This window comes from Anarhichas minor, unplaced genomic scaffold (assembly GCF_050575085.1).
Source record: "Anarhichas minor isolate MPS153535 unplaced genomic scaffold, ASM5057508v1 ptg000002l, whole genome shotgun sequence".
In the NCBI taxonomy this organism is placed as follows: domain Eukaryota; kingdom Metazoa; phylum Chordata; class Actinopteri; order Perciformes; family Anarhichadidae; genus Anarhichas; species Anarhichas minor.
Window position 1 is genome coordinate 2167492 of NW_027466448.1, and position 9894 is coordinate 2177385.

Sequence of the window (9894 nt, forward strand, 5' to 3'; positions counted from 1 at the left end):
TCATATCTGTTGTTTCTGGATTAATATTCCTGCTGCATTCATGTGTATGTTAGCTCCTTTATATCCTGTTGTTTAGTTTAATCTACATCAATGCATCATATTCTATAAGATCATCATATGTTTGTAGCGTCTCTGTCCTGTGAGAACCACGTATCTCTAAAAAGAACAAGCTGAACCTGTTTTCAGCTTTGTGACGATGCATTTTGCAGCTGATCCAAGAGGCTTTTTAAAGAGTTTATTTAGCTGAAGAAGTAGATGTAGTACAGTAAAAAGTACAATATGTACCTCTAAGATGTAGTGGAGTAGTAGCATAGAATGGAATACTCAAGTAAAAGTACCTCATATTTGTACTGCAGGTACTTGTACTTGAGTTACATTCCACTTCTTCTCTCAGCTCACTTCTTTTGTTCTTGACACAACTATTTCCAAATATTTAAACTGTTTACGATAGATACATACATAGATACATATCTATACATATATAGATAGATAGATAGATGGACAGATAGTTCTTTGTTCCTCCTTTTCATCCCGTCTTGTGTCTCCTCTGAACAACTAATGAAAGCAAGATGTCAACTTTATTTTTCAGCCCGGCTTTGAGTGGATTTGTACCCGTGGCTATTTTTACAGTGAGAGAATCACATGATTGATGACTGAGGTGTGCTTTACTTCCGTGTCGACGGAGCAGCATATGAGCGGACCACAGGGACACAGCTCACATTCCTCTGTTCTGCAGTAAAAGCAGTGTCACCTTAAAGCAACAGCATCCTTATTCAATACTCAGTCTTAACAATGTGTTTTACAAAAGAAAAGAAAAGGTGGACGTACAAGTCAAACCTATCAGACAGGATGTAACGTATACACGCTGTAGGATCCTGATAAGCATCAGAGCCAAGATGACGTCCTGGCTGTCGCTCCAGTTACTCCATGATTGGCAGCGGTAATATGCCATTTCCTAGCAACATGACACTGGGACTCCCTGGGCGAAGTATAGATGACCCACGCTGGTCGCTCACAGCTCTGACAAGGGACCCACAGGGGTCAGAACAGGCTGTAACAAGAGAAAGCGCTCCTGTTTCAGCGGTCTGAGACACTGTTGTGGGGTGTCCGAGGTCGGCAGGAGGGCATGAAAACCTCCTGTAGGTCCTAACTGGAGGTTTTAGGTTCCCCAGTATGAACCTGGAACAGACACACTTAAGTTTATTAAATCTAAGAAACAAGTTGGCTGCTCACACGAACAATGTAGGTCAGTCGATGCCATTCTTGGACTTGAGATATGGGAGAAATGGTGTTATTAATTTGCTGGATTTAAGTTGTGTTTTTACTGCACTAAAGGTATAGTAGGAAGTATAGTGTTGGATTGGGATGCCACCTATTGGTGACCAACGAAACCTGGTTGTCATCTAAGTTTAATCAAGAGGAAACATCATGATGTGTCTCGTCTCTTTAAGAGAGGAGCTGCACATGAAGGTGAGCCTTTTGGATAAATCTCACTCATTCATGTATATTAATGTGAATTAATGCGTTTTCTCCCCGATGAATAAACCAGTAAAGTAAATAAAAGGGACATTAAATGAAAGGGTTGTATTTCTTCTTTTTGCTCTTTGAGATGGTGTGTCTAGAAGAGCAGGGGAGTGTCATTTAAGATTGTATCATCCCATCATCATTTATATTTAATTTAATTCTTTCCTTGTGAAATGTATTGTTTTTAAAAAACAAATATCGAATAATTTCAAAGACGGCTTTCATTCGTATTATTGGTCTCACAGGTGTGTTTTACCAACAAAATATTCAAGCACTTTTTGTTAATGATGGTGCCACACATCTTTCTAACTCAATACTGTTGTGCTCTTTTGAGATATTGTGGGGATGGTGGTGCAATCTCTATCCGTGCTTGCTGCATTACTCGAGGAAAGACAATGTCCTGGAGCCTTCAGCTGGAACTCACAGTGCAGGAAAAGAAACAAGCAAATTAAATTGATTTATTCAAATCATCTCTATATTAATAGATAATGAAATTAATAGTTACTTGCTTTCCTCCAGAGCTTTCAACTGAATCTCACACTCCAGAAAAACTAGTACGTATATTATTTACAAGGTCAAGACAACCTACTTCTCTTGTGCTCCACTTCCACATTCCAGTGATTGTATATCAGGCTTTAACAAATACATCAACACAAAAACTCTAGAAAGCTAATGTACCATCTGATTTCATGGTTCCCATCCGCTGACATGACGTCACCCGGACTCGCAGCTGCCTTCATAATTATAAAAGCCTGTCAGGCTGTGAGACACTGAAACCCTGTTTCATCATTCACAGCAGCTAAATCACGGAGTCCTGAGGCACAAGGCATCTGTTGAAAGCTGATTCCTTATCAGCCTTCCAGCATGATTTTTTTGGGGGAACATCTGGAGTTTCTGAAGGACTTTCTGGCACAAAACGAGCTGGAAAAAAGCTCACAAAGAGGGCTAATTATCTCTGGAAGGTGTTGACACGTTCACTGTGCACCAGGTGATCATATTGCAGCATAAACTGTATTTTTGAAATAACTTGGTGCTGTAAAAGATGTCTGATTGCTTTTCATCAGAAAACGGCATATTTTAAAAACAATTTACAGGAAACATTTTTCATTATTAACCTAAATCGGGCATGTAAACTAAATGAACACGACCCATATTAGTTACTGTTGCTACGCCTGTCAATCAAAGCACACATGCAGTTTACATTGATCACGAGAAACAGCGTTATTGATCTCGTATTGCAGTGCAGAGCTTGTTTTTCCTGGTATTTTAAGTGTGGTAACCTTTTCTCCTTCATTTTGACATGTCCTTAATTGGCTACTTAATGTTAGCTTACATATAGCAGTATGTTTCCATGTCCCAGGACTAACTAGTGGGTTTGACAAATGAAGAGATCTCAGGTTTTAGGTTTGGCTTTGGTTCCCCGTGCAAATCCATTAAAGAGCGTGACCGAGCCGCTAACGTTTGCTTAAACTCTGATAGCATTCAGGATCGGCTTCTACAAACACTACACAGTGAATGTGCCGCCGTGAACGTAACGTATAACCCCACAAAATGTATTCAAAGAAATGTTTCGTGACGCAACTGTACGTAGTAAGCTAGTTAGCGGGATATGCTAACGGTTGCAGCTTCTGTTTTACGTTGTGTCCATTCTCAGTTAGTTAATACTATTATTATTATTATTATTATTATCATTATTATTAAATGTCACACAGTAAACAGTGCGATTCAGTGTCACACAAACACTCTATATTACTGTGTTGTAGCACTTTACCTCTCCAGCTTTCCTTTGTAAATTTTCTTTTCAAGCATTTTTTGAGTGATTCAAAACACACACACACACACACACGCACACACACACACATCAGTCAGGTTTTCTTGACTTTCAGGGACATTACATTGACTTATGTTCATTTCCTGGAAACTCACCCTAACAGCTACCAGCCGATCCCTTATTTTAAACCCTTATATGTAATGATTTACGTTATGGGCACGTGCAATTTTTTTTTCCCATTTTGTCTTCCCCCCCCAAAAAAGCGAGTCCCCACAATGTTGCTTTGTAATCAGATTTATGTCCCCATAGGACTTGTAAAACAAGCCAACACACACACCCACACACCCACACACACACACACACCCACACATACACACACACATCCTGTCTGTTCTACGTTAGTGGCAGAGATCAGGTCTGCTGGTTAGACTAAACAACAGCATTTGAGTAGATTTTCTGTCCCTCATTAATCATCCTGACAGCCTGAAAAACAACATTTCCTCCTTAATGACTGTATTTGAGTAATCATGTCTGCTTATTTCCATGCAGGCATCTCTTTCTCATTCTGGTTTTGAGAAGTTTTTTTTAAACTTTTTTATTTTCTTTCCGTTGCCGTCCATCTGTGTGTGTGTGTGTGTGTGTGTGTGTGTGTGTGTGTGTGTGTGTGTGTGTGTTTTGGAGTCTTTCTCTTCTGACCTCCCAAGTCTGTGGCGTTGGGTGGCGTCTGCTCCGGGTCACGCCGGCCAATTACATTCATGAAGAGGGTGAAAACCCAAAAGGAATGAGGGAATGTGACCGTGAGGATCCAGATGCAGCAGGAAGAGGATGGTGTCACCAACACCCCCTCCCCACCACCACCACCACCCCCTCCTCTGCATGTGGCTAACCCAGCAGCACCCGCTGGGCTCCAGGCCTCCGCTGGTCGCTGCCAAAGCACGTTTTTCCGTTAAGCACCGGGTCTGTGATGCATGAGAGCTGACAACTGAGTTCGGAGGCCTTCAGAGCGCAGCCAGATCAAAACCAGCTGGGGCCATGCACATTAGCAAAGAAGCCATAATTGCGTTTGCCCTCTTGTACACCACTAAACTCCCTCTGTCGACATCTTTTTTAAACGGCAGATATGAGGAACGAGAGGCGGTGGAAGAAGTACTCTGATCTATTACTTAAGTAAAGTAGCGATGCAGTGTAGAAATACTCTGTTTCAAGTAAAAGCCCTGCATTAGAAAAGGTACTTTAGTAAAAGTACAAAAGTATTAATAAAAGTATACTTAAACAGTGGTGGAAGAAGTACTCGGATCTTTTACTTAAGTAAAAGTAGCGACATAACTGTAGAAATACATTGTTACAAGTAAAAGTCGTTCATTCAAAAAGTTACTTCAGTAAAAGTAAAGGAATATTAGAATCAAAGTATACTTAAACAGTGGTGGAAGAAGTACTTTTACTTTACTAAAAGTAGCAATGTAACAGTGTAGAAATACTCCTGTTAAGACAGAAATATATTTTATAAAGACTGTACGCACGCAACGAGCGTAAATTGACACGTGTTGCTAGACTTTCGTACGAAAACGCACGAAAAATGAAGAGAAACTTTTTGTATATCATACGAACCGCTGTATGAGGATACGTTGACCGGGTTGCTTAATCTGAAATAAAACATCATAATCAATTATTATAATATTTAATATTGTCGATCTGAATCTGCAAACTTACACAACTGTTAAATAAATGTAATGTTAGTAAAAAAAGAACAATATCTCTCAAAGTAGCATAAATTAAGTAAAGGACAAGTACATATTGTGAGCAGCTCCGTCTAAATGTGGCTTATTGTGGTTATGGCTTTATGGTGCTCTGTTTTTTTTTTGTTTTTTTTAGAAACATCAGTGTAGCGTTGACATCTGTGTCCTCTTTATTTTTGGACCACTTAAAAAAGAAAAGAAATCCCTCATAGTCGGATGATGGATGAAGTGATAAAGCTGGAGGGAAGACAAAATGAAAGCAGAGGAGTTTATTTCTGGGCGGCAGACGTCTGCTCTCCGTAACTCACAGACAACGCAGACAAAGCATCAGCGCAGATGTTTGCAATTTGTGACTTAATGATTTTAATGTTAAGAAACAATTTCACTGTCTCTGAGATTCCTCCCTTTCTGTGCACGGGGTTTAGTCTGATTGAGAGGTTAAAGGCGTGTCATGTGATGAAGGAGCAGCTCCACAGTCTGTCATCATTAATCACTGCAGCTGTCACGCTGCACCCAGGACTCACTCAGACCAACAGACCCGGCCCTCACCTCTAACTACAATACCCAGAGTCTTTTTAATATATAAAGTTAAAAAAAAGAAGGGCTGTGGCAACCAAGAGATTAGGGAAGAGTTGTGAGGGATGAACTGTGGAAACGTGGTTGGGAATAGTGAATAATAACCTCCACCCCCCCCCCCCCCCCCTCCCTTTGAGCAGGACGTTTGGCTCCCAGTTCCTTTACTGGTTGTGCTCGGTCTCTCTGAGGTGTGTCGCTAATATAACTGAAGGAAAACAGCCAGATGATGAGTCAGGTTTAGATATTAGCCGCATGAATGAGTGACGACTAAAGATACTATCTACTAGCAGAGGTTAGCTGCTTTGAGCTAAATGCTAACAACGGCAGCGCTAACATGCAGATGTCTAGCCGGAATAATGTTGACCGTGTTAGGTTAGCGTGTTAGCATGCTAACATTTGCTAGTTAAACACAAAGTACAGCTTAGGTTGATGGGAATGTCGTTAGTTTTGCAGGTATTTGTTCAGAAACCAAAGTGTTGGACGAATTAAAATGTTCTTTTTTAATCTTTAATCTCGTAAATCCTGAGTTCTTTCTCAGAACATCCCCCTCTTCCCCGGCTCCATAATTTATTTTCTTCTTTTATACCTACAACGGCCTCAATACGCCATCGTACTGCTGAGGGTGGCACGAATGTCTGAAGCGAATTTCACGGCAATCCATCCAATAAATTGTTGAGACGTTTCACTTTGGAAAACAAATGTCAACCTCATGGTGGAGCTGGAGGAAATGTCAGGGGATCACCAAAAGTCGTGAGGATTAATCTTCTGGGGAACGTGAACGTCTGCACCAGATTCCACGGCAATCCATCCCATCGTTTTTTGAGATATTATCTGGACCAAAGTGTTGGAGCCTTCGTGTTGTAGCGAGGCTAAAAATAAAAAGTTGCATTCACTGACTCAAGCGAAAAGTTTAAAAAAACCTGCACGGGAAGCGCTGCGGTTGGTCAAGAGGAGGTGGTGTCTGACAGAAATGAGTGACAGAAACGGAGAGGGAGTTGGACAGATGAGAGCCACAGGCGCTGGGAGTGTGTGTGTGTGTGTGTGTGGGTGTGTGTGGGGGGGGGGGGGGGGGGGGTTCAGCGAGGGTCAACACATCGCCTGTGCATTGAGTGTGGCCCAGCAGCTGTATGCATAGGGGAGCCTTGGCCTCCTGCTCTGCATGTCAGGGGCCGTGATTAATGACCTGCTGGCCTTGCTCTTTACCCCCCTCCTCTTCCTCCCCCTCCTCCTCCTCCTCCTCCTCCTCCTCCTCCTCCTCCTCCCTACAGAAGCCACTGCTCATTTAGCTAATGGACACAGCCATGCAGGGGTTACATACGAGTGCACATACATGTGAAATAAAAGCAATTTCCTTCTGACAAAACACCACTTTTTTCCATCTTTCTTTCTTTCTTTCCAGGCTCTATATGTAATTTCAGTTGCGGTGATTTTTGTAAGATTACAGTGTGCCTGCGCGATGTCTTGACAGGCTGAGAGGGTGCCCGTGCCTGTGTACTGGTTCCCAGCTTGTCAGGCGGCTGTCGAGGAGTGATTTATGACCACTAGACTCCAACCTGTCTTCACTGCCAGTTCAGTATTGTTACAACTGACAGCTAATGAGGCCAGACATGCTTTCAAGCAGAGCACTTAACAGGACTTCAATCTTCCCCCGTCACGACTACCAATTTTTCTTCTTTTTCTCTGTGTGTGCACTCTCCCTCCGCACAGCAGCAGCAGCCTGCTTTCTCTGTGTCGGCCTTGTTCTCTGTCTTTCTCTGCCGGAATATCTGACAGGCTTTCTGAAAAAGTGGCCTCTGCCCGCAGGAAGAGATGTTTTGTCGGAAGAAGGAAAAGGCAGCAGAAAGAGTCCCATCTTTCACATTTAATCTAATAATCACAACCCTTTTATATCTTTTTTTAAAGCAGCCTTTAGAGGAATAGTTTTGGAAATATTTGCTTTTCTTGCAGAGAGTTGAGAAGAGCGATACAACAACTGAATGTGAAGCTATACAGTCACGAGAGGGTTAGCTTAGCTTAGCATGAAGACTGGAAGCAGGGGCAAACAGCTAGCCTGGCACCAGTATTTCAAATGGATGCTACTTTTTGTTTTTTAATCCATTACATTTATAAGAATATATTCCACTTTTTACTCCACTACATTTATTTGACACCGATAGTGTTTTTACAGATTCAAATGTTTGGCAGCATCTTTATTATCTCGGTATGTCATTCGCTATAGTTTCCGAGAAATGTTCTTGTAAAGAACTGTGTAATTTGGTACTAAATATCTGGAAATTAGTAATTTCTTTGAAATAAAAGCTTAATTCAAACCCAAGTAATTATTATTTTTAAATTATTTTTACTGCCAAAAATACTCGATTTACAGTAGAATTAATTGAAATTCCTTCATTTCAATTTAACACTTTATTTTTTCGTAAACAATTAGCACCAAATTACATATATCTTTCCAGGAAATATTTTAGAAATAACATGGAAAATGTGGGACCTGTAAAATAAATAAATAACAGCATTACCGTCTTACAAAATATGAACCATTGTTACAGATTATAATGCCTGATTGTATATTAAGGAGTTAATGCTTTAAAAATAATGACAATCCCATAATTTATTATACAATAATATAAATCTGTCTGTACGTTTGATATGTTGTACTTTTCTACTTTTACTCAAATACAATTTTGAATGCATGACTTTTAAATTGTGATATTGCTACTTTGTTCAAAAGTAAAGCTCTTCTTCCACCGCTGTTGTTCATGATTAAAGTAACATGTTAATTAGAGGTGCTGGTACGTGGATTTTGTTTTTACCTTTGGACAGAGCCAGGCTAGCTGTTTCCCCCTGTTTCCAGTCTTTATGCTAAGCTAAGCTTCTGGGAATGGCAGCAAATTTGTTTCCCTTTATGGTGCATTTAAACTTTTATTTTGACGTTCACTGCGATCAGCTGGACATTAATATTTTATTGAAACAGTAACGACTGTTTTGACTGTAATTATAATCTGTGAATTGCAGTAATTATGATTTTTTTAAAATTGTTTATGTCACTTTACATCAACTCTGGTCACATTTCTTTGTAGATGTGAGCCGGTAAACAAACTCTCCATGTCTCTCAGCACAAGCAGGCAGTTTATAACCGAGTCTTCTGACCCCGTGTGTTCCTTGTCAGCCATGATTAATGTGCAGACTGACTAGCTGCTAGGTAACTAGCTGCTAGCTTGCATTGCCGGCTGTGCCATTGTTTCCTGGATACTTAATGAAGTCTTTTCCTCCCCAAAAAAACTGATGTTTTCATTAAATGCTGCAACAGCGACACCTGGAGGTTTCACGACATCTGAATAACTATATGGGTGTACATGTTTTAGACATTTGGCCTATTTTACAATCAAGCTTCCGTCATTTTGGCTGTATAATCATTTAGCTTTATGCTCAACATCTGCTGTAGATGTTGCACAAAAAATAATTTGTGCAATAAAGAAATTAACCCTTTTAACGAGCCCAGATGGGCCCAAACCAGATACCAGATAATATTCAACTATACATTTTATTTTATGTTCTTATTCTGGTTTTTTTAAATAGAAAAACTTAATCAGAAAAGTCGCTATGGCTGTTAGATAAATATAGGAGTAAAAACAAACAATATTTCCCTCTCAGATGTAGAAAGAAGGATGGAAGTACAAGTACCTCAAGACTGTACTCAAGTACAGTGGTGAAAGAAGTACTCAAGATTCTTTCCTTGAGTAAAAATAGCAATACCACAGTGTAAAAAATACTTCTAAGTAAAAGTCCTGCATTCAAATTTTTGTAAAAAACTATTAGCATCAAAATATACTGAAAGTACCAAAATTAAAAGTTTTACTCATTATGCAGAATATATAATTTTAGAATAATATATATCAATTATAATTATTGATGCATTAATGTGTTCATCACTTCGATGTTGCAGCTGCTGAAGGTTTGTGTAATTTTAATTACTTTGTATACTGCTGGGTAGTTTAATCTATAATAATATATCATTATTTATATTTTGTAATCTGAAAATGTAAAGGAGCAATTAATTTAGTAAAAAGTGCAATATTTCCCTCTGAGATGAAGTGGATTAAAAGTATAAAGTAGAGTAAAATAATTAAAGTACAATACCTCTAAATAGTACCTCAGTGCAGTACTTCAGTAGATGACCACCATTGATGACCATTTACATTTTGGTATGTTGCTGCTTTCCACGGGGTCACGTGAGGGTAAAACCTAAAGCATACCTGAAAAAGTACAGCTCACCTGGTGTCTGCTGCCCCC